Raw genomic sequence first — 25,707 nt, forward strand, 5'->3', positions numbered from 1 at the left:
GGGCGGCCTTGGTGCTGCACCAGGGCTCAGGTCTGTTAGCCCAGTGCCCGCCACTCACTGCCTGCCCCTCAGCAACCGAGGGCCACTGACCCCCAGGGGCTAGACCCCGCGCTGGGGCACCTGGCGGGGATATAGCAAGGGCATTTCCCACCGAGTTTGGGAACACGATTCTCTTGTTGTGACTTATGGAAAATCAGACTGATCATTTTCCACTTGCTTCCGTGCTGTGAGCATCTGAGAAGATTGTTTTTCTCTCTCTGAGCCCCCTCCCCTGCCCCCTAAAAGAGAGACGACTTTGTTTTCCGCATTTCCCCGTGGAACCCTGGCCAAGCCACGGGGCAGATGCTGCGGCTGTCCTCAGGGGCTCCTTCAGGTGGAGGAAATGGCTGATTCTCCACGCCTTCCAGTTGGCCTGCCCCCGAGGCACAGCTGGCCTGGGACGCCTGCCCGTCCTCCCCCGCCGACACGGTATCCCCAGGCCAATCCCCGGGGCTCAGCCGTGGTGTGATTCCCCTGCGACGTGACTGCGTGCTCCCAGCCAGGGCACCCCGCGCACAGTGACAGCCTGTGCTGGGGCAGCGGGACACTCGGGCCGTCCTGGCTGTCGCCCCACTGGGGATTCCCCTGGAGACGTCCGTCTGTGTCAGGGTGTCCGCACGGTGCTCACCGTCCTTCCGAGAGTCACTTGCTGGCCTTCTTTTCCTTCTCTCCTTGGAGTTGGTGGAGTGTGTTTTGGTTCTCCGGACTCGGGGTCTCCAGGTCATCCTAATCGTGTGTCTCTCTGTCGAGGTGAGGCCCCAGGCTGGCTGCCTTTGCTACTGCCAGGTGTGGCTTTTGCCTCGCAGGTGACTAAGAAAGTCAGGACCCCAACCGCAGGGCCTCCTGGCTGCTCTGTAACCTGAGGGCTGGCCGGGCTGGGGAGCCTGTCTGGAGGTGGTACCGTGATCTGACAGGCACCCCCAGGCTCACAAGGAGCTTGACAGCACCTGTGGATGGCAGGGCACACAGAGAAAGCATGCTCAGGCACAGTGAGAGCCACACAGGGGGCTGGAAGGCAGGGGTTACTCGTCCTCGTGGACTCGGCACTGGAGCAAGCTTCCAGGCCAGCCCTGAGAGGAGGGCTCTGAACTCTGGGCCCATCCTGGAGATGACCCAAGAGGCTCACTTGGTAAGTGAGCAAGGGCAGAGAGGCAGGACTCATGCTGGGAACCAGGGGCTCCGGGCAGATGCAGGTCGGTGGCATTCCAAGGCAGGATGCCAGCTTACCCCTCTGGCTGAGGCCTGTAGTGAATCTGGGGCACAGGAGACCCCAGAGTGTTTTGTGAAAGTCAGCATTTGTGGCTGGTGTTTGGAGCACAGGCAGCAGGGCCTGCTTAAAGCAGGGATGGCCAAGAGCCTGCTGGGACCCGGCACCCTCGCTGTACTGCTTGGCGGCCCCTCCTCGTCCTCCTGGCATTCTCTTCCTATCAGAGCTCGCTTTTCCCCCCCTTTCAACTGTGGCCCAGCCCCACAAGGCACCCACAAGGCGTCGCACCCTGGGTGGACAGGGTGGTCACCCATCATCCGTCCAGCTGGGCAATCTTCACCAGCCCCTGGGGCCCTGTGAGGCCGCTGCAGGGAGGCTCAGGGCGAGAGTGGTGGAATCGGGGAGCTGAGGTGGCCTAAACCGAGGCTCACAGCTGCCTCGCCTAGTCGCCCCTTTCGAAGAGGTCCATGTTTATCGGTCTCAGGTACAAGGTTTCCGGGGGGGCGAGAGGTGGTCCACCTGCGCGGGGAGCCCCCAGGAAGCAACTCAAGCTGGTGGGGCTGCACAGTCAGAGGAGCCTGGCCATGCCTTGTCTTCTTTCCTCCAAGACAGAGGCCATCTGACCTGACAGCCCCAAGCTCTCTGCCTGCCATGGGCCTGGGGCACAAGCAGCCAGAGCGCCTGCGGTGGTCGTAGGGTGGTCGCTCCCTGGGTGCAGTCTGTTGGTTATGGGAGAAGGGGCTCCTTCCAGTGCTGGATGGACCTCGGCCATCCTTCCCCGGGAGGGGCCTCACCCGGGAACCTATGAAGGCCTTTGCTAGTACCGACGCTGCAGAGGAGCCCGGGGAAGGCAGGTGCTGCACTGAGGGGTCTGCAGTGAAGGCTGGGCTGAAAAGGCCCGAGTGCAGCAGAAAGGCCTCCTCCAGGCCCCGTGATCTGGTCAAGGACGAGGCAGCAGAGACTCTGCATGTCCCTGTCCGCAAGGGTCAGGGTCCTGCCTACAGGAGACCAGGGAAGGTGGGGCACAGTGCAGGAGGCGGCAGTGGGACTCCAGACCCTAGGTGCCCCCGGGGATAAGGGCTGGGCCAAGGCGCCACCCTACCATGGCAGGGGAAGGAGGCAGCAGTGATGGGCACCGCACTCACTCCGGGCTGCGGCAGCCTGCAGGGCAGTGGGGGGAAGATGGCCAGGCCTCGGTGTCCACGCCGGACCGCATTCCTCTGCATCCCGCATAGCCTGCCTGCTGATTGATGCCCCTAATTAAACTCAGCTCCAGCGGCTTGGGGACCCGTCTCAACTCCTGCAGGCAGCTCCGCCCCATGGACTCCATGCAGGGGAGAGAGTCCATGCTCACCCTGGACTGTGTGCAAAGGACTGGGGATACGCACAGGGGTCTCACTGGGGCCAGAGTGGGTGGGAGGCAGTTACTGAAAAACAGATCCATTTTTCTTCAGCATTTGACTGAATGTTAAATGTATTACCACGTTGGGACAGTTCCAGACTTCAAATTAAAAGCATAAATAAAGACACATTTTGTTTCCATCTCAAGCTCTCCCCACCCGCGGGGCCCCAGGGAGGTGAGGTCACTGCAGCCTTGATTACAGGATGGTCCCTGGGGCTGGGCGAAGCTCCTCTTTCCGGGGCCTGTTGGCCATTGGTGGAGCAAGGGGTCAGGGAACTGGGGGTCAGTGAGACAGCCTGGTGCAACCTAAGGAGTTGTCAGTGAGCTGGGGTCAGGGTCCAGCGGGCTGGGGAGAGAGAGTGGCTCTGGCCATGCAAGCCCACTCGCAGCTCTGGATAGCCGGGCCACAGGCTCACCCACACCTCTCGGGCAGATGCAAGGGAGCTCGTGTGCCCTTGGGGCCCCCCCACCCCGAGCCTTGCCATGAGGCTGCCAGGCACAAGTGTGAGGCAGGAGACAAGCCGTCTAGGGCAGGGGGCAGGGGGCGGGGAAACCCTGCCAGGGGCTCTTGCCCACCGCGGGGAGGGCCACCCGTGTCCATCCCTGTGCCTCGCACATGGCATCCCACCTGGAACATCCCTGTCACTCAGCAGCAGCCATCAGATTTCCGCTCATTTCTCCAGCATCCTCACAGGCCCCCTCCCTTCAAGGAGGCCCAGGACGCCCCCAGGCCAGGCTGCCACAGCCTCCTCCAGCCCCTCAGGCCCTCTGAATCGGCCCCCTGAACCCTTGTTCGGGGCCTGGGTCTCTTCCGGGGCACCTGCCTACCAGGACCCTCGTGTGTGGCTCCCCCAGGTCTCTCCCTGTCTGGCGCCCCTCAAGCCCTAGGCTGGAAGAGCTCTGGGACCATGGCTCCCACCCCAAAGCAGACCAGGCCCCCCCAGCCAGGGCCCAGCCAGCACCTCCCAAGGAAGGAATGACACACGGGCTGCGGGCACCTCAGTGCTGCTGGCATGCAGGGCCAGGGTAGCTGGGTCAGCATCTGTGGCTCTGGGCTCCAAGGCTGTGTGTTGGGAAGTCCTCCCCACAGCTGCCGAGTCAGCCAGGACTGGCCTAGCATTGACACCCACCCCAGTGGTTGCCCGTGGATGCCCAGGGCAGGTGGTTCCAGAGCCAGACCCTCTGTGTGCACACCAGTCTCTGGTCTTCCGGAAGGGCCCCTCCTCTCTTCTGTCACGACCTCCCGGATAGGCAGGACCCAGCTCTCTCTAACCAGCCACCCCTCTGTCCTGCTCTGCAAGGGGAGAGTCTGTACACCAAGACAAGCATGGGGAAGGCCAAGAACCTTCTAGGGAAGAAAGGCAGAGGGAAGGCGGGGCCAAGGCTGAGGCCCCACCGAACACCCGCCAGGTGACCACGAGTGCAGACACACGCGCACACGCCCGGCGAGCACGGACTCGCAGGCCTCCTGCGGCATGACAGCCTAGAGATCCTTGAGCAAAACCAGCCCTGCGTGCGTTAATTAGAATTTCCATGTCTTCAACTTTCTCCTGGACCCTGCAGAACCTCACGCCAAAACGTTCAAGTTTCTCTTTTCCAGCGAGGCCGCTGTGGCCTGGCTTTCATCCACATCACTGCTAGCGTCTCCTGAAATCTGCGTTTGTCAGCGAGGCCAGGGCCAGCCCCATGCCTCCTGGAAACAAGGGCAAATGTCACGAGGCTTGGTCCCATGCTCTGCTCCCTGGACCAGGGTGCAAGCTCTGTTGGCGGTACCAGGTTTGCCTGGGGCATTTCAGAGACACTCAGGGCCCACCGCAGCCCACACCCATGGACCCCGCAGGCGCCAGGCACGGCGCCTCTGTGAACGCCCAAGCCCCTTGCTCTGGTTCTCACCCTGCAAACCTTGGTGGGAAAGGACTGACAGGCCTTGGTGGGGCCAGCGTCCAGGGGGATAAAGGAGGGGGCTTGCCAGGAACAGATGAGGCTAGTTTGTCTTTCCAGACCAGTGTCCTCTTGCTGGAGCTCCAGACCACCTCTGTCTGCACGAGGTGCCAAGGAAGCCCCGTGGGAGCCCGCCCGGGAGGGCTGTACGAAGCTGCATGAGTCACAGGCTCCCCGTCAGAGCCCCACAGCCCCGGCCAGGCGCAAAGCCGTCTCCAAAATGCACGGGGGGATTAAATGTTCTCCTAATTAAATTACAAGCGAGGCGGAGTGGCTCAGTGGGAACAACGAGGGACTGGAGATCGGATGCCCTTCATCTGGCGCCCAGCCGGTCCTGGCCCAGCTGTGGGCCGGCCCCCAAGCCCCCCAACCTCTGGGAGCCTCACTTCCTTTGTGAGCATGAGAGGAGGGTGCAGCCCATCCGCTGGGGCTGGCTACCCTGGGGAGGGGGACCATGGTCTGGGAGGAAGGCCCAGAGGCAAGCAAGGGTACTTCTTACTGCCTTAGGCGCCATCGATAACCCCAGGCCCTGGCACACTCAGGGCCCGCTCGGCTATCTCTGCAACGCAGGTCCGCAGCAAGGGCGGCATGGCCCATGGGCAGTGTTAAGGAGGATGTTCAGAGAAGGCCCACACCCTAGAGGCGGCAGGAGGAGAGGACTTCACAAACGGCACTGGTGTTGATGGAGAGGTTTTTTTGACTGTCAGGGAGTCCCACACAGCTCCCTCCTATGCTTTGCTTGAACCTGGAAGGGGAGACTGAGTCCCAGGGCAGCCTGACCAGGAAGCCTGAGGTGGGGATCCCTTTGAGCCAGGAGTGGGAGGAGTTTGGGGCAGACCCAGCCCCTCTGCAGGCCTGCACTGTCCATCTCTCAAGTTAAAAGGCTTGTCCTTATATAGAGGACATTGTTTTCAACTTTTTAGTTGAAGTATGACGTACACAGATCTCAAGGGTACTGTCTTGTGCGTTTTCACTCCCTGGGACATATGACACCAGCCCCCAAGTGAGCAGCAGAACCTTGCAGAAGCCCCTAGGTTCCGCCTTCTGTCACTAACAGCCAAGCGTAAGCAAGTCCCGGCTTCCAGCAACAGGACCCAGCTTTGCCTGTTCTTGAACTTTCTAGCAATAGACTCCTACAGTGCACACACGTATGTCCGACTCCCTGTGAGCTGCACAGTGTGGCTGAAGAGAGCAGGGCCTCCCTCTCCCCTGGCTGGCTGGCACCCCACTGTGTGAAGGGCCTACACCTCCTTTATCCATTCTCCTCTGACGGCCACTTGGACCATTTCCAGTACAGGGTTGTTATCATCATTGCTAAGAATATTCTGTCTAGGCTCTTTGGGGAACGCGTGGGCTGCTTTCTGGTGAGTGTATTGCCAGGTCATCGGATGAGCTTGTTGACTTTGAGTACACACTGCCTCACAGCTGCCCAAAGTGGGCATAGGTTTCCACTGCCGCCAGTGGCGGCAGGGCACTCTGGCTGCTCCATATCCTAACACTTCTCATTTTCCGTCATTTCCTTTTTAGCCACAATAGTGGGTGTCTCATGGCATCAAACTGTGGTTTTAACTTGCAGTGATAGCTATGGGCTTCCCTGGTGTAAACAATCTGCCTGTCAATGCATGTTCAATCCCTGGGTTGGGAAGAGCCGCTGGAGGAGGAAGTGGCAACCCACTCGAGTATTCTTGTCTGGAGAATCCCATGGACAGAGGAGCCTGGCAGGCTACGGTCAGTCCATGGGGTCACAAACAGCAGGACAGAACTTAGAGACTAAACAACAACCAAGTCCACGGCTAACGCAGCTGAGCCCTTTCCACGTTATTGTTTAGCTGAATCCTGTCCTTTGTAAAATGCCCGTGTTGGCGGCCCATTTTCTTTTGGATTGTCTTTTCTTCTGACTTGTAGGCGTTCCTCGTCCTGGGCATGAGTCATTGGTCCGATACGTGTGCCTTCATTCCAAAGAAGCAACACCTGTCCCTCTGCGGGTTGCCCTTTTCCTCTCTTAAGGGTGTCTTTTGATGAACAGAAGGTCTTAATTTTAACGTCATCCAGTTAATCAAACATTTCCTTTCTGGTGAGGGCTATTTGTATCCTATTTAAGAAACTTTGACTACTCCAAGGTCATAAAGATAATTGTTTTTTTCCTAAAGTTTTATTAGTTCACCTTTCACATGTAGATCGGCAATCTGCCTGGAATCAATTTTTGCATCCAATGTGAGGCTGAGGTCAAGGCAGTTTTCCCCCATTTGGATATCCAGTTTGACTCAGCGCCCTATATGGAAAAGACCGCCCTTCTCCACTGCCCTACCAGATAAGCACCATTATAAACCAGCTCCCGGTCTACACATGGCTGTTTGTGCATCCTATTCACTTCGTTGCTCAGATTTTTATAGTTTTTCTTGCCAGGGCTATGTTTCATTATCAGTACAGTTTGATCCCAGCTCTGGATAGCTGGTCATGCAAGCTCCAACCAGTTCTTCCATGCTTGGCTGTCTCTGTGTGGCACCTCTATCCATCCGCCAGTCTCCACAGGAAACTTCTAATAGGTAGGCTGGCTCCCTATCTAGAGAGGGAAGACAAACAGCTTTACTACCCCGAGTCTTCAGAACTGTGCTCTTGACGCGTCCCTCATTTGTGAAGGTCCTCTTTCATTTCTTCTGCCATGTCCTGTAGTTTTGAGGGCAGTGGTCAGGCGTACCTTGTCTGAGAGTTATTCCTTGTTAGCTGGTGTTTGTTATGGGTTTACCAAGCCTGGGAACGTTGCCCGCCAGGGAACTCTGGCCACCCTGGGCCATTTCCTCCTGTGCGTGGGATACTAGGGCACTCAGCTCACCTCTGAGCCTCAGTGTCGTCTTGTAGATGTGAGGGATGCGTGTCAGGGTGCTTCGAAGAGACGGGGTCAGGCATCCAGCTGTGTGCCTGCTTCGGGAAAGGGTGTGATATATGTCAGACAGTGTGAAACGTCACCTTGTGATGAGAGGTCCCATGGGGATGTCCCTTACTTGGCCTGAGAGCTTCTGGAACGGCCGGGTCACGAGTCTCCATGGGGCACAGACGAGGTCAGTGTCTCACCATTACGTGCCGTCCTTATGTAATGAAATGCACCTTGTTGCTGTCGTTCCATCGCTCCGTCGTGTCCAGCTCTTTGCGACTCCATGGACCGCAGCACACCAGGCTTCCCGGTCCTTCACCATCTCCCGGAGTTTGGTCAAACTCATGTCCATCGGGTCGGTGATCCCGTCCAACCCTCTGTCGTCCCAGCATCAGATGTAACTAGAAAGCCAAAAACCACTGTCTCTCATCCCAGGGCACAGGGCTCACGAGCAGTGGAGGGAGAAAACCGACACCTGCTCTTCTCACTCCACTCTTGGAGGGGATGCAGAGGACCCCACCCCAGAGCAGCCCAAGCACCCCAGAGTGCCTCTGCCCTCTGTTCTCATCACAGCTGTGCTCACCTCCATCTTCAAGGGGAACAAGGACCAGGGCAGCCACAAGCACCCCAGAGTGCCTCTGCCCTCTGTTCTCATCACAGCTGTGCTCACCTCCATCTTCAAGGAGAACAAGGACCAGGGCAGGCACAAGGCCTGCCTTCACCTGGGACCACACTTGGCAGGGAAGGGAGATGCCACGGTAGTGCTCAGGTTCTGAGCGGCTCACAGGCGGCGTGGCCCCAGTGTCGGGGTGGCGTTCACAGCCCTGGTGGCTTTCAGGTGCTTAGCAGAGGGTGAGCCCCTGTCGTCCATGTCTCATGTCAGGGGTGGGAGGGGACACTACGGCTGGCTGAGACCAAAGCTCGAGTCCTCCGTGGGGCCCTCAGAGGACGCCTGGTGAGTCAGTCCCCTGATTCATGGAAAGATGGATCTTGCCACCTTGAACCTGGCACCACCCTGGGAGGTTGAGGGGCACCCAGGCCTGCAGACCACTCTGGGGCAGTGCTGACCTGGCCTTCCAGGGTGCCCAGGCTTCTCAGGCTGCTCCAGAGACACTCCATCTAGCACTCATTCTTTAAGATTTACAGGCCCTCTTGGGACAATGCATGTGTCCTCAGCAATGACTGGCTAGCAGGTAGAGGTCTGGCCAGAAGTCCATCAGGTCTGGCCTGCCTGTGGGAGTGCCAGGTGGAGGGAAGAGGAAGACGGAGGCAGAGGGAGACAGGAGTCCAGGGTCAACCCGAGTCTGGCATTCACAGCATCCCGCCCTGCCCACAGATCCAGCCGTGACCCCACAGTGGCTGTGATCTTCCCAGGAAGTGCTCTCTTCACGAGGGCAGTGGCCCTGGAGGCTCACAGTGAAGACAGCCAGGGAAGGATTGCGGTGAAGAGCAGGGATACCCTCGGCATTCACAAGCAAGGTCTTCCGCTACAGTCAGCACGAGAACAGCTTAGCAGGGCTTTCCATCATGCTCCAAGAAGGGGGTTTGCAGCTGGGGTAGCAGTTCAAGGAATTTTCAAAGGTAATGTTGACTCTGCCTGGTTTGTCTTCCAAGACCTTGGAACTGGGCCATCACACAGGATCAGACTCCACTGCACTCAGAATACTACTCGGGCCACAGTTTGTGCCCCCTGGGAAGCTGGGGCACACAGCAGGGTGGCTTCACAAAGCAGTAGAAGACCTCTGGGGACTGGAGGGGGCACGTAAGGCTGTTCAGGGCACCGGCTACACACAGTACGTTCGGCGTTCTTCCCCACAGCCTCACTTGTGGTTATGGGCAAGACTGCTGCCCTCAGAGAGCCAGTCCCTGAAGAGGTGGCGGGCAGCACTGGGCGGCCAGCTGCTGGTCCTCGGCTTTACCCAGCTGACCTCTGTATCTGCGTATAAAGCTCAGGGCAAGGGCACACTGGGACCTCTGGCTACATCCCTTGAGCACACCCTGGGTGTGTCCTCCGGCCCAGCTCGGTCTGCATGGGGGCCCAGGGTCTCCACTCCTGGGTTGGGATGGGGCAGCTGTCCTCAGGCCCAAGGGGACCTTTCTTTCCCTACTTAATCGCCTCTCCTGGGCCTTTCACAGGTGGGCTAGTTTTTCAATGTTTTCTTTAGGTTCATGTCTAGATTTGTGAAGTTAAATTGAATCTCTTCCCATTTGAAACACCTGAATGCTTCTTTCCTGCTCTTCTCTTTGAACTGCCACATGAAACCCCCAGCTGGGTGTGTGCGCGCCAGATGAAAGCTGCAAGGCCAGGGTCATAAGCTGGGGCTGCCTCAGGTGGAGCAATGCTCAGAAAGACTGGCTCCCAGCCTCAATGAACCTGGGGCAGTGTGTGTGCAAGCGGCAGGGGCAGGGCTGTCCCCAGGGGCTCCAAGGGCCTCACCTGAGATGCTCTCCCCATGACCCCTCGCTCTGTGGCAGTGCCTGAAGGTTTGATGCTAACGGGCCCCCCTCCATCACCGGCCTGTCTCATGCACTGGGAAATGGACTTGGTCAGACCACACGGTCTGGGTCTAAGGTGGGAAAATATACCTGCAGATGTCAGGAGATGGAAAGAGTGGGAAACGGGAGCCCCGAGACCAAAGATAGAGGACTTTGCTCAGCTGCTGGCAGAGCCAGGTAGGCGCTCAGCTCCAAACTCTGAACCCTGTGCTTTCTTGCTGTCCCAAAGCAGCCTGTCTCCTCGAGTGGGCCCTGCCTCCATCCCACACCGGTCCCAGCCAACTTCCTTCATCACCTGGGCCAAGAGACCTCAGTCCCAGGGGTTTGGTTGGGGCACTCTCCTGAGCCCCGTGCCCCAGTCACTGAAGGCCTTCAGCCTGGCCATGCCCTGCTCATTAGCTCTCTGCTTCCCCCACACCCAGGGACAGGAAAGCATCCCCCAGTTAACTCTGCTGCAGGCCAGGCCTAGAAAGAGAGGCAGGTGGAGCCAAGTCGGCACGACAGGGTGAGAAAGTAGAGTCAAGTTAGTCTCTTGGGCCACCTCCGGACCTCTTACTCGTCTAGGAGACCCACATGGGTAAGACCAAGACAAGAATGCTGCCTTTCCCAAACCAGGCGAGGGGATCAGACAGCCGTGAGAAAGGTCAGAAGCCTGGCTTGAGACTCCAGGTGCAGGTGGAAAAACTGTGGCCTTCTCCCCAGGTAGCAACGCAGGCCAGCACTTAGGAAAACAGTCCTGTGAGCACACAAAGGGCACGGTCTGAGGAGAGTGGAGCTTGACCTTTGTTTAGCAATGGACACTTTGCCAGGGCACCAGGCCTCCCTCTGCATGGAGCCCCTAAAATGCCATAAATGCTGCTGCTCATCACAGTCTTCACGGACTCTGATGACCTGTGGAAATACCACTCTCTCCGTCTGATGCCACCAGGCCACACAGGTGCAAGTTCCAGTGACTCGGGAAGCTGAGTGTAACCAGCCAGCCCACCATGTAAGGCTGATCACGGACTTGTCTCATGTCTGGGGTTGGTGTTGGGTTCTGCCTGTCAATGTTTAACTCCTGAGGAGGCTGACCTTGGGGCTGGAGAGGCTCAGACTGCAGAGAGGAGAGCGGCTCCTTTCTGCTGTGTGTGTGCAGGGACCCTGGGATGGGGAGGGGCAGTGTCAGCTCACAGCAAGCAGAGCACAGGCTAGAGGGAAGAGGGCCTTCGGCGTGAGCTCCGCCCCACCGTGTGCGGGGGAGGGGGGGGAAGGGCAGGGAGTGCTGTCCCCCCACCCCCGCCCCGACCCTGTAGGTGACAGTGGGGCTCAGCAGGATGCGCAGCTCTGAGGACCCCTCCGTGGTTTCTGGCGGCTTCAGACCTGGGGTGCACGGGCGCCTCATTTGCAATTGCTGGTTGCCCCACAGGGGCCTGGCCTAGGTCTCCCTGCTGGTGGGGAGGAAGGTGTGGGAGCTGGTTTGCCGGGGCCACCCAGTGTGGGCTCAGGAAGGGAAGGAATGTGACCGAGGCCGGGTGTGGCTGAGGAGAGTGCAGCCAGTTGTGGGTTTTTCCTGGGGCCGAGATAGACGTGAGCAGAGATGGAGGCCCCTCTCTCTCTGCCCCCACCACACACACTAGGACCTTTCTTCAGCGTGCGGCTGTGGAGCTGGAGGCCAAGGACACCCTCTGGAAATCTGAATTCCATTCGCTCTTGGCAGAGAGCAGCTTCCTGCTTGGGGAAGGTGTGCGCGCGTGTGCGCGCGTGTGCACACAGGGCCGTGGGGGCTGGCAGAGGGAGAGACACGTGGGTGGAGCGATGTTCTATGAGACGTGCAAGGCGACCCCGGTATTTCCCGGCACTGGATGGCACTTGCTTCTCCGTCCAGAGGAGCTAAGACAAACACCTGGGGCGGCTGAATCAGAAACGTGCAGGCCGCACTGCCTTTGAAATAGGCTCTGGCTTAAAACAGTCACGGCAAAACATGCCTTTGAATCTGAAAGCCAGGACTTTTGCAAAATAATTCAAAAAGTTTGTTGAACCTTAAACCTTTCCTGATGATTCCTTCCTTCTGAAGTTAACTCGTTAAAGTTGCTCCAATCCCAGCCTGGTGCCAGACCAGCTTCCTGGAAACGCTCGCCAACTGCTGGCCTTTGGAAAGACTTGTCACCCTAATAGCTGTTTTTTTAAAAAAAAAAAAGCTCCCTGGGCACCTTGGCTGCAGGGTCTGAAGAGTCCTTTGTGTTCGCTCCAGCTGCAGAGCCATTCCAGGCCCCGCTGCTGGGGCTGACTGGAGCTGTCTCTCTTCGTTTCCTCTTACCGTGGCGGGTGCCGGGCTGGCTTCTTCCCGCCCAGCTTCTCTGCCAGCGGTGTATCCAGGCCTCCCCACACCAAGGCGGGGGCCGGGACATCCAGGGCAGAGCCCTTGGAGAGGGCGGGTGTGGGCACGTCCCGAGAGGGTCAGCAGCCAGGATGCCTCTGTTTCTTCTCCCCAAAGGGAGCGATCAGGGCCCCCTCCCAGGTCAACACCGTGTCACTTCCCCCAGAAAACCCAGGACCCAGCCAGTTCCCAAGCAGCGTGGCTTCAGAAGTGAAGACAGCGTGCCCCTCCCCAGAGCAGTGTTTCGGCAACATAAAGCCTGCATGTAAAATGAGGTCTAAGCTGTACTTTAAAATGTGAATACGGGTTGGACAGTATTTAAACTAACATAGATATTAGGCGAATCAGCAGAAAAATGTACTAAATATTGTCACTGTTGCATTAATCAAAATCAAAGATTATCTGAAAATGGAAGAAAAGTTACATAAAAACTTGAGCCTTTAATGAGACACAGCAGTCAGAACATGTACAGTGTTCACTCCTCTAAAAATCAGTCCTCGCAAACTTCTGTGATGACAAAACCTATGTAGCATTTCATTTCCTAGGAGAGCCTTATTGGTCTGCAGATGGGTGGAGGGCACCCCTTCCCATCAGAGGGGGGCGGGGGCTCCCTGCTCTCTCTGGGGCTCTGCCTCTCCCTGTCAAAAACCTCTTTGTGCAAGAGCAGCCCTGCTCCTTGGAGGGACATGAACCAGAGCCCACAGCACCGCGCCACCGCGCTCCACGGCCCACCAGCCCGGCCCCACAGCGGGGGCTGCTCGGTCACAGCCTGGCAGAGGATCTGCAAAAACTGCAGCATGCCTTTCTCGCCCTATTAAGATGTTGCTCTCAAAAAGTAATAATTAAAGTAGCTTTACACATGCTAGGGAAAACAGATGCGGTATACAAAGGGAAAATGGCAAACACTCAGGTTGTCCCCACCCCAACCCTGACTTCCTAAGTTTGCTTCCCTAAAGGTTACTGCTGTCAAAGTTTTCTATTGTATTTTTTCAGTGTGTTATATGGGCAAACGTATTTATAACATACCTCCTTTTTACACAAGTGGTAGGGTATATTATTTACCTGCAGTCTGCCTTTCTAACTTCACACAGGTATGCCAGACTTCTTTTTGAGCTGCCCGGACAAGCTTGGTTTCTCATGGGGCAGTACTCCTGAGGGGCACCTTTATCCTGCAGTGTGGTTTGTCTGCACACACATGAGCAGGTGACAGCTGAAGTGCTGCTTTCTTGTGAGTGAGCTTCTAGGATCCTTGAGAGAACGTGGTCTCTGCTCTCCGGCCACTGGACTGGGCTTTCCCCACATGGGACCGCGCTCATGGCAGCACTAGTCTTTGTGGCTTCGGTTCTGTTTCTGATGAACACGGGGACCCAGCCCCCTGAAAAAGGCATGTAGGTGGAGGGGTGGGAGGCCTGTGAGGAGGCTAAAGAACATCATGTTGCGTGGTAATCAGTGAGCCTTCCATCAAAGAATGCACAGACGGGCTGCTCATTCAAGCCTGATGAAGGCCCTGAGCATTTTCAAGGGCAACACGGCCTTGGCTGCAGCTGGCAGGAGGTGGCCAACAGTTCCTTGCTTGATGGTCTGGGCAGGAAGCAACCCCAGGGCATCTGAAGAGAATGGAGCCCCGGCCAGTGCGCTGGGAGGGGCCCCGTCCCTGTGGCCATCATGCCGTAAAGAAGCCCTTCAGCTTTCAGCAGCAGGCCCTCTCATCTCTCCGTAAGCACGCGGCCCCAGTGTGCACTGCTCAGAGAGAAGGTGCCTGTGTGTTCTGGAGATGGATCTATATTAAGACATCTAGTGCTTCTCCTTTTTATCAACAGCTGCAGAGCATTCCGCTGTACCATAATGTATGGAACAAGTCCCCTATTGACGGATGTATGGGGCAGCCAAAGACAGCCATTAACCATTCAGACATTCGCTAATGAACTGCCTGATTTTGAAATTAGTCCCTCTGAAATGTCCCTCCCCACTGAACACTGTTGTTTCTCCCTACCCGTCTTATCCCTGTTCTGTCTCCGTTGCCTGAGTCACCTACGCTGTCTCTTATCAAGTAAGGACAACATAAAGTAAATTACTGATGAAAAACTCTAAACCTTGTCAAGATATGAGACTTCATGAAGTTAAGGGAAATGAAACTGAAGTATCTCTCTTCAGAGGTTAGACAATTAGGCAGAGTTAAAGCATTTACCAACTGAAGAGAAAAGCAAGGCTGATAGCTAGGAAGGCATTTCAAAGGGGTGCAAATGAAATAATAAAAGATTCAGAGTGGCCCCTTGGTGAAGCCATGAAGCCCACCTTCTATAAAACTGACCCTCGGTGTGAAAGTGCAGCCTGAGTCCATTATGAAGTGAGAGGTGCCCTGCTGTGGTGCCATGTCACATGCTACAACAATCCATCACAACCTCTCTCAACGCATTTTTCCTAATGAGGAGGTATCTGCAATTATGACAATTTTATTTTCAAGACTATTATTACTACTCCTCAACGTAACCTCCGAGTCAAATCCATTTTTCATGAAATGCTGGTCTCCATATTAAGTGCATCCATTTCAACAGGCCCACTGTCCCCCATTTCCAGCAAGGTTAAGGTATTTGTACATGTTTTGATAAGACACTACCGTATAAAGGCTTGTGCCCATTTACACTACTGTGAACATTGTGCAAACATGCCCATCTCCCCACACCTTCACCAACAGCTACTACTCACTAGCAGTCACTGCTTCTACCCTCATTGATTGATAAGACATGGTATACTGGAGTTTTCATTTACATTTCTTTTACTGTAAATGAGGTATTTATCTCTCTAAATTGGTACACATTTGCCTTTTCTTCTCTGTGAACCATCTTTCCATACCTTTATTTTTTTAATACCCGATTTTACTAATTTATAGGAATTCTGTCTTACATGTTGAAAACATTTTATCCCAATTTTCTTTGATCTTTTAGCTTCTATATTGTTCTGCTGGCAGGATTTTTAAATTTGAGGAATTTTGCTTTTGTTTATTGTTTTGCATTTCTTATAGTTTATTAAAAGTTGAGCTTGTTTCTGTGAGTCAGAAGCCAGATGCATTTTCTTTTCATACGCTGTTCATATTTTTGGTCCATTTTCTCCCTATGGGCTTCAGAATTTTTAAATTCTGACATAGTCAGCTCTGGCAGTCTTTTGTGATGTGAGAGTCTTCTCTTAAATTCTGAAAAAACTTCTGAGATGGTTTTAATAAGTTCTCCTGTGTTTTCTCTTGTCATCTTTGTTTTTAACATTAAAAAACTTTTAATTGATACATGGTTAATTACAGTGTTGTGTTAGTTTCAAGCATACAGCAAAGTGATTCAATCACACACACACACATATACACATTTTTTTTCAAGTTCTTTTCCTTTATAGGTTAGTTCAGTTCAGTCGCTCAGTCGTGTCTGACTCTTTGCGACCCCATGGACCGCAGCACGCCAGGCCTCCCTGTCCATCACCAACTCCCGGACTTCACTCAAACTCACGTCCATCAAGTCGGTGATGCCATCCAGCCATCTCATCCTCTGTCGTCCCCTTCTCCTCCTGCCCCCAGTCCCTCCCAGCATCAGGGTCTTTTCCAATGAGTCAACTCTTCGCATGAGGTGGCCAAAGTACTGGAGTTTCAGCTTTAGCATCAGGCCTTCCAATGAACATCCAGAACTTTAGAATGATCCTTTAGAATGGACTGGTTGGATCTCCTTGCAGTCCAAGGGACTCTCAAGAGTCTTCTCCAACACCACAGTTCAAAAGCATCAATTCTTTGGCACTCAGCTTTCTTCACAGTCCCAACTCTCACATCCATACATGACCACAGGAAAAACCATAGCCTTGACTAGACGGATCTATTTTGGCAAAGTAATGTCTCTGCTTTTGAATATGTTATCTAGGTTGGTCATAACTTTCCTTCCAAGGAGTAAGCGTCTTTTAATTTCATGGCTGCAGTCATCATCTGCAGTGATTTTGGAGCCCCCAAAAATAAAGTCTGACACTGTTTCCACTGTTTCCCCATCTATTTGCCATGAAGTGATGGGACCAGATGCCATGATCTTCGTTTTCTGAATGTTGAGCTTTAAGCCAACTTTTTCACTCTCCTCTTTCACTTTCATCAAGAGGCTTTTTAGTTCCTCTTCACTTTCTGCCATAAGGGTGGTGTCATCTGCGTATCTGAGGTTACTGATATTTCTCCTGGCAATCTTGATTCCAGCTTGTGCTTCTTCCAGCCCAGAATTTCTCATGATGTACTCTGCATATAAGTTAAAAGAGCAGGGTGACAATATACAGCCTTGATGTAGTCCTTTTCCTATTTGGAACCAGTCTGTTGTTCCATGTCCAGTTCTAACTGTTTCTTCTTGACCTGCATACAGGTTTCTCAAGAGGCAGGTCAGGTGGTCTGGTATTCCCATCTCTTCCAGAATTTTCCACAGTTATTGTGATCCACACAGTCAAAGGCTTTGGCATAGTCAATAAAGCAGAAATATGGTGTTTTTCTGGAAGTCTCTTGCTTTTTCGATGATCCAGCGGATGTTGGCAATTTGATCTCTGGTTCCTCTGCCTTTTCTAAAAGCAGCTTGAACATCTGGAAGTTCACGGTTCACATATTGCTGAAGCCTGGCTTGGAGATTTTGAGCATTACTTTGCTAGCGTGTGAGATGAGTGCAATTGTGCGGTAGTTTGAACATTCTTTGGCATTGGTTTTCTTTGGGATTGGAATGAAAACTGACATTTCCAGTCCTGACTTACTTTACTTAATATGGTAATCTCTAGGTCCATCCATGGTGCGGCAAATGGCATTATTTTGTTATTTTTTATGGCTGGGTAATGTTCCATTGTTATATATGTATGTGTGTGTGTGTGTGTATATACATATGTACACAAACACATTTTTTTATCCATTCATCTGTCGATGGGCATTTAGGTTGCTTCCATCTCCTGGCTATTGTAAATAGTGCTGCTGTGAACACTGGGATGCATGTATCTTTTTGAATTAGCATTTCCTCCAGATACCCGCCTAGCAGAAGAGCTGCAGGACTGTATGGTAGCTCTATTTTTAGTTTTTAAGGAAACTCCATATTGTTCTCCATAGAAGCTGCACAAATTTGACATTCCTACTGACAGTGTAGAAGGGACCTTTTTTCTCCACACCCCCGTTTATTATTTATAGACCATTCCAACTGGTGTGAGGTGATACCTCATTGTAGTTTTGATTTGCGTTTCTCTAATAATTAGTGACACTGAGCATCTTTTCATGTGTCAGTTGGCCATCTGTGTGTATTCTGTGGAGAAATGTCTGTCTAGGTCTTCTGCCCAATTTCTGATGGGCTTTGGCATTTTATATATATATGTATCTCATATATATGTATATATATATATATATATATATCTCATATATATATAACTGTATGAGCTGTTGTATATTTTGGAAATTAACCCCTCATCGGTAGCATCATTTACAAATACTTTCTCCTAGTCCACACTTGTCTTTTTGCTTTATGATTTCCTTTGTTATGCAAAACCTTTTAAATCCCACTTGTTCACTTTTGTTTTTATTTCCATTACTCTCGCAAACAGATCCAAAAAAAAAAAAAAAAAAAAACATTGCTGTTCTTTATACCAAAGAGTGCTTCACCTATGTTTTCCTCTGTGTGTGCACTCAGTCACGTCCAACTCTGTGCAATCCCATGGACTGTAGCCCACCAGGCTCCCCTATCCATGAAATTTTCCATACAAGAATACTGGAGCAGGTTGCCATTTCCTTTTCCAAGAGATCTTCCCAAACCAGGGATCAAACCTGTATCTCTTGTGTCTCCTGCACTGGCAGGTGAGTTCTTTACCAGCTGAGCCTCCAGGGAAGCCCCTCTGTTGTTTGTTATATTTTCCTCTAGGAGTTTAATAGTCTTACATTTAGGTCTTTAATCCACTTTGAGTTTTTTATATGGTCTTAGAGAATGTTCTGATTTCATTTACACACAGCTGTCTAGTTTTCCCAGCACCATTTAAGAGACTATCTTTATTTCACTGTATATTCTTGCCTCCTTTGTCATCGGTTAATTTTCCGTAAGTGCAGGGGTTTCTGGGTCTTCTATCCTGTGCCACTGATCTCTCTGTCTGCCGTTTCTGTGCCAGTACCATACTGTTTTGATTACTGCAGCTCTGTAGTATAATCTAAAGTCAGGGTAGCTGATCCCTGCAGCCCCGTAATTCTTTCTCAAGAGTGTTTTGTCTATTCAGGATCATTTATGTTTCCATACAAATTTTAAAATTTTTTGTTCTCATTTTGTGAAAAATGTCATAGGGATTGCACTGACTGTGTACGTTTCCTTGGGTAGTACAGTCATTTTTAACAATATTGATTCTTCCAATCCAAGAACACAGTACATCTTTCCATCTGTTTGTGGTTATCTTCAGTTTCTTTGGTCAGCATCTTACAGTTTTTGGAGGAAAGGTCTTCTGCCTCTTTAGCTAGATTTATCCCTAAGTATGTTTTTCTTTTTGGCGTGACAGTTAATAGGGCTGTTTCTTTCATTTCTGCTTGTGACATTTCATTGTTAATGTACAGAAATGCAGCAGATCTCTGTATATTGAGTTTGTATTCAGTAACTGCCGAATTCGTTGACGAGCCCCAGTTCATCTAATGGAAGCATCTTTAGGGTTTTCTGTATGTAGCATCACGTTATCTGCAAACCGTGACAGTCTGTCGTCTTTTCCAATGTGGATTTCTTCTTCTTCTTCTCTGACTGCTGCGGTGAGGACTTCCAAAACTATGTTAAATAAAAGCGGTGAGAGTGGGCAGCTTTCATTTTTTACATTTAAATAGTGCTCTATTTTTATATAAGGAGTTATTAAATTCAATTTATTTTCTGTGTGTCTAACTAGTTATCCCAACACTACCGGAATGCATCTATCTACTGACTTAAATTGTCATCTTTATCATATTTCAAACTCTCATTTAATGTGTATCCATTTCTAGACTGTCTTATGGATCGCTGATGGGCCTGATAATGGGCCAGACTCAATTATTTGACTTTCAAACTTTATGATATACTTATGAGTACAACAGAGTATCCCTCATCTCTCTAACTCAAAAGAGGAAGCCACATTTCACACAGTACAGTCAACCACGGAATCCATGGCATGGCCTCAGACCAAATCACTCTAGACACAGGATTGGCTCTTGAGTTGGACAGGAAGCCTGGAGAGTTTATGACTGAGTCCTTGTATTGGCAACTAATAAGGTAAGGGAACAGGAGCACTTGTTTCTTCCAGGCTCACACAGCCGAATCCAGACAATGGATGCCCAGAGGTCATGGGTCTGACCCACGTAGGGTCAGTAGGGGGCCATTTCCTACTCATGTATGATCACAGTTTCAGGGTATCTTATGAAAACTGAATTCAGTAACTCAAAAAAGTAAGTAAGCCTAATTCAAACAGAAAAAATGGCAATAAGAAAAATCTGTAAGGTGTACAGTCCCTCCCTTCCCCAGGCCAAGGAAAATAATGGGCATGATAAACTGTTAATAGTTGGAGTGATGTTATAACCCGAGCAGGTCAAAGTGGTTTCACATCACGACCTGGACAACAGTGACTCAGTTTCCTTGTCTAACCTAGGTCACCTGTACCGGTGTGGCTTTTCTAGCCTCACCCATGTGAAACTGGCCCAGAGGAACACGGCCCCTATCCCCTGCCCTCCTGGCTTGGGTGCTCTCCTTTACTGCCCTGTAAACAAAAAGTAGTGCTTAAGAGCAGATTCTAGAGCCACAGCACAGCAAATGCACCGCTTCCTACCTGCTGGACCTCGGGTGGGTCATTTAACCTCAGTTTCATCTTCCCATTTATAGCATGGGGATAATAAGAAAGAGAACCTTCCACAGAGGGTCACTGAGAAGATTAAAGGGAAGACTGATGTGAAGCGCGCAGTATGGTGTTGACATGTAAGGCTATATAGTGTTAGTTAAATGCATGCCTGCCTCATGATGAGTCATTCAGTTCATCTTTTATCACAGTAAGTGCTTGACAAGGTCAATGGAGAGGGGAGTTTGAATGAGTAAAATCACCTTCAGAAAAAAGTGTAGTTGCATTCTCATTAGACTACTTAGGACAATGGATAATCTTTAAAACCTGGTGCTTTCCTGGAGCAGGTGCTTTCAAGAATTGTATAGGACTTACACATTACATGCTCATTTTTTTCACAATTTTAGAATCAGCTTGCATGACTTAAAAAACAATGTGTGTGGCCATCCATATTCTGCTGGTAATTTCTATTGAAACTACAGTCAATTTAGATTAACCTAGAATTATCTTTTTTTACAAATATTTTTTTTTACTTTCTAGCCAAAAAGATTTATCCATGTGTTCAAATCAGTTGTAATGTGTCTCAGTGTTTTTTAGCCCTTTGTTCATATACATTTTGTGCAGTTTGAAATTCATCATTGGGCATTTTGAGAAAAGTGAAAGTGAAGTCGCTCAGTCGTGTCCGACTCTTTGCGACCCCATGGACTGTAGCCTACCAGGCACCTCTGTCCATGGGATTTTCCAGGCCGTAGTACTGGAGTGGGTTGCCATTTCCTTCTCCAGTGGATCTTCCTGACCCAGGGATCGAACCCAGGTCTCCTGCATTGCAGACAAATGCTTTACCGTCGAGCCACCAGGGAAGTCTACTGATTTTTTTTAATTTGGTGATCATTATTTTTTTTAACTGAACTTTTCATTTTGAGATCATTGTAGATTCACATGCAGCTAGCTGTGAGAAACTACAATAGGTTCCATGTAGCCTTAGCCCCAGTGGTAGCATTTCGGGAACTGGGACATGATCACTGCTAGGACACAGAGGCCGGTGCAGGGGAGCTTGCCGCCCTCGTGCAGCCCCCTGAGAGCCACACCCTCCCCACCATTCCACTTAGTCCCTAGGGCCCGACAAGCACTACTCAGTTCTGTGCTGCTTTAATGTTGTCACGACAAGAAGGGTCTATAAATGGAACCGCACTCAGGGCCTTCTGAAACTGGCTCTTTTCACTCGACACAGTTCCCTGAAGATCATCCAGGTGGTTGAATGTACCTTTGCATTCCTGGCATGACCCTGTTTTAGGTTTATATTTTTAAAGCTGGTGGGACCTGGTTATTGTTTCCCTTTTTCTGCACTGACTATCATAGATGAAATCAGTGTGTGTTTCCATTATGCCAACTGTGTCAGATCAGTGGAATTTTGGCTCCAGAAAGAGACTTCGGAAGATTTCATGAAGGATATGATTATTTTAAAATACATATTCAAAAAAAGAAAGCTCTTGTGGAAAAAAATTCGTTTTATTTGCTCTTAATTTTCTTGTTCTTAACCACTTTACTGAGGTATGATTGACATACAAAATCTGTATGTAATTAATACACACAATGTGACAAATTTGGAAGTAAGTGTACGCCTATTAGACCATCACCACAATCTAAGTCATAAACATGCCCATCGCCTCCCAAAGTTTCCATACACCCGTTATATCATGCATATTATTTCCTAAGAACACTTAACATGAGGTCTCCCCTCTTACCAAATTTGGAGGCACACAGCGCAGCACTGTTGACTAGAGGCCCTGTGCTGGACAGCCACTCTCCAGGACTCATTCAGCCTGCAGAAGTGAGACTCTGTGCCCTTCGACAAATCCCTCCAAGCTGCCTCCGCCCTCCCCCCAACCCGCCCCTTGCAACCACCATTCAACTCTCTGCTTCTCTGAGTTTGACTGTTTTAGATTCTTGATATAAGTGGTATCATACAGTGTTTGTCCTTCTGTGTCTGGCTTATTTCACTGTCCTCCACATTCATCCATGTTGTCACAAATGGCAGGATTTCCTCCTTGTGAAAGAATTCTTGTACAACCATTCTATTTCTGAACACTACCAGGATTCGGGGTGGGGGTGGGGAGTGCTTTTTACATCGTTCATGTGTGATAGAGAGTGGGACAGAGGAAGCAAGTTTACTCCCAAGGGGACAGATGCAAGCATTCGGGGAGCCCCCAAGGAGGGGCCTGGGAGCCCTGGGGCCATCCTGTGGGGGGTGGGAAGAAAACATTCCCATCTTGAATGCTCCCCCTAGAAAGGGCCTCACTTTCTCCCATCATCTTCTTGTCTTCTCACCAGCCCACCCAGTTCTGCCTCTCTTGTCTCTGTATCTCTCTCTGACTCCCAGTCACCTTGAAGTTCCCTGCTCACCCCCACGTACAGGCGTGCTCTTAGGGCTGGGGTGAATGCAGACCAAGAATGGGAATCTTTGCGAGAGCTCTGGGGGAGGGTGGGCTAAGCTGACCGTGGCCTCAGGCTCCCTTGAGGGGAAATGGGGTTTGGCTGGGCTAGCCCATGAAGCCTTTCACTTCTCTGGAGCTGTGCTTACCACCGTCACCCCCCTCCATATACACACCCAGAGCTAAGACGGACAGAGAGCAGCTCCGATCTGAAGCTCCGATGGGCTCCCCCAGGGTGGATGTGTGTGGAGTCGAGGCACAAGAGCTGAAGGAACCCGTGAGATTCAGTGCGGTGCCCTGTAGGCGTGGGGAGGAAAGGATGCCTCCTCGCCCTGTGTGTCCACTCTTCTAGGCAGAAGGTACAAGCAGGCTCACTAGGCTCTGTGCAAGCCCCGAGGGACCAGGAGGAGCCAGAGAGGGGCCACCCTGCGCTCTCAGAGATGCTGGTCTCGTCATCAGCACAGCCTGGGCACTGCGTTTCGAAGGAGGCCCGGCACTACCAGTTCAGTGAGGAGAAAGCCTGCTAGCCCTGCGCACATCTTTGGACTGAAGACTATCCCTGAAACAGTCATAGTACTTGCCCATAGCCAGGCCACGTACTCATGCTTTATAAACATTTCACTAATCCTCACATTACACAGCTTTTGACATAAGAGTATTATTGCCCTTGCTTTATATATAATCAACCTGAGGCTGGAGAGGTTAAGTCAGGCCCAGGGTCACAAAGCTAGTGTTGACCCTGAGCAGTGGATCCGGCGAAGTCACTGTGGCTCCTCGCACACTCCCTTGGTATCATTTTAAACAAGTCAAGCTCTCTCTCCTGACCTTCTGCCCTTCCCCAGGCTGGGGCCGACTCATGTCCCTCTCTCAGAGTGGCCAACTGCTAAGCCTCAGATTGGACCACAGAGAGCCCATCTCCCCTTCTGTCCTTAATGTATAACTGGGTGTTTGTCTGTAGTGAAGGGTTACAAGCCATCTCCTTCGATCCTAAGGCTGGGGAAGGTAGAAGTACATCTTTCTGTTCCTCATTATCTTCAATGCTTAATCCACATAGAGCCCATCATGGCTGCTCTGTGAATGTTTGACGAAAAAGCAAGTGAATGAATAAGCAAGGAGGGGTTTGCACCCAGGGCTGTCAGGTGAAGGGCCCTGGCTGTGGTCCATCTTCCTCAAAAGAAATGCCCAGCAAGTCTCCAAGCAGCAACGAGGCCTGCGAGCTCCTTCTGGAGTGCCTGCCCCTGCCCTTCCTCCAGGTGTCAAGTCCCCACTCACAGAGTCCACGGCAGTTAGAGTCCAGAGCTAATCACAGAATCTCTCCCCCTGGAGCCCACTCCCTTCTGCTGCTGTTTTAGAAATGCAGGGAACTCAAATGCAGTTAGGTTAATGTCCTCCCAGGCCTTGTATATAGACAATTTCAGTCTTCACAGATCAAGAGACCAAGGCCTGGGGATGGCAGATGTTCCCACGGAGAAAACAGTGGCACCTGGTGAGGAACTCGAGGCCATGCACGCTGAGCTCGGGAGCCTTTCCGCCACCAGGCCATGTTCACACGCTTTCCTTGCTTGGTTGCCCCAGTTCTGCCCTCCCCAGGAAGGAAGTCTACTCCCCGTTCCTAATGGCAAGTCTCCTGTTAACCTGAGAACCGAGGGCCTTTCGATCCTCTTGTTCCCAGAATAATAATTCTCACCAGCTCTAGAGGCATGGGAGTGGGCCGGCATTAACAATGGGGCGAGTATTCGATGAAAGGCTCCAAACGAGGGCTCTCACACGGCAAGTGATGGGGCTGGAGGTGAGGCATGCAGTGAAGGGCCTGGCCTTCTGCAGCCTGCTGGCCTGAGCATGGGCAGTGGTTTGAAAGACCAGTCACGTGGAGGCCAGGTTGCTGTGCCAAGCGTGAAGCCACTCTGCCTGTCACTACTGCCTGCAAAGTCAGGTCCTAGGCCTCCGGCTGGTGGGGAAAAAGTAGGAATTGCATTTGATTCCATCAAAGATGGTTTTCCTATTAAAACATGACTCGTGTTAAAACGCAGGGCTTAGTTCAGAGTAAACATTTCGAACTGCTGAGGAGAAGCAGAGATTTATAATACAGAGCAAGACTTAAAAAAGTAAAAGCCCCTATATACTGACTGGGGCCAGGAAAGCTGCCCTAAAATGCCAGCTCAGTTCAGACACAACTTTATCCAACCTGCTCCATCTTTGCTTCCAGCAGCCCTCCTGGTTCCTCATCTCAGGACTCCCAGGTTGGAAGGTCTACAGCCCAGCCTGGGCCTCAGGCCCTCCTCGCTCCCTCCTGGCTCGAGCTCTGGGGCAGCCCAGATGACCTGGGCCCCCAGGACGACCGCCCTGCTCTGTGCCCCTAAATAATGGCCTCCACGAGCTTTGTTAAGATTCCTCTCCCGGGCCCCACACTCACTGCTGCCTCTCTCTTCCGAATCACATACACAAAAGACGGTCAGAGGTACACTCTCCACGATGCTTTCCCTAGTCGCACAAAACCTAATGACTGTCTTTTGTTTCTTTCCATTTAGAAGCATTTCCCTGGCAACGCTGTCTCTCCTTAGTCAACAGCAGCTAACTTCATCCTTCCCCTTTATCAAGATATTGTTTAGAGCAAATAACTCATTAACTGGTACAGCAACTTGGGAACCCTTTCACACTGGCTCTCGAGGACTTTTCTCCTGAGAACGGGGCACCCCACAGAGCTTAGGAAGAGGAGTGTCTGTGGGAGCTTTGGTAGAGCTCTGAAGCAGACAGGCAGCTGTCTGTTAATGACTATGCCCGGTACCTTCTGTGATTGGATTAAGTAACTTAACAAAAGGGAAGCCGATGTGGCTGGAGGGACCTGCCACATTGGTGTCCCTGTGGCATCCCCTCGGTGGCCGAAGTGTGTGCGTGAAGGCCCAAGGCCTGCTGCCGGCACCACATAAGCCCCAGGAGGTCATGTGGGCTCAGTCCCCACTGATTCCTCAGTGACCCAGCAGCATTCTCTTTCAATGGAAAACATACTCCTGTGGTAAACAGACTGTGTTCCAGAACTTCCTAGGTGACCTCCCTTCTCTCCCTCCTTTGCCACAGTGAGGGGTTGAAAAAGCAACAGCTCTGCCTTCTCGGTGCCTCTGAAGTGACTTCTTGGCAGAGAAGAACGTCCCTGTCTATTACACCGGA

At 51.8% G+C, this 25,707-nt stretch overlaps 1 protein-coding gene across 3 annotated transcripts in view; it reads left to right on the forward strand.

The window, feature by feature from the left end:
- KCNQ1 (potassium voltage-gated channel subfamily Q member 1) overlaps positions 1 to 25,707 on the forward strand; it is a 381,824-nt gene that overhangs the window by 192,617 nt on the left and 163,500 nt on the right. The gene's annotated exons all lie outside the window — the stretch shown is intronic.

The sequence above is a fragment of the Capricornis sumatraensis genome, chromosome 8, assembly GCF_032405125.1.
Source record: "Capricornis sumatraensis isolate serow.1 chromosome 8, serow.2, whole genome shotgun sequence".
Taxonomy (NCBI): Eukaryota; Metazoa; Chordata; class Mammalia; order Artiodactyla; family Bovidae; genus Capricornis; species Capricornis sumatraensis.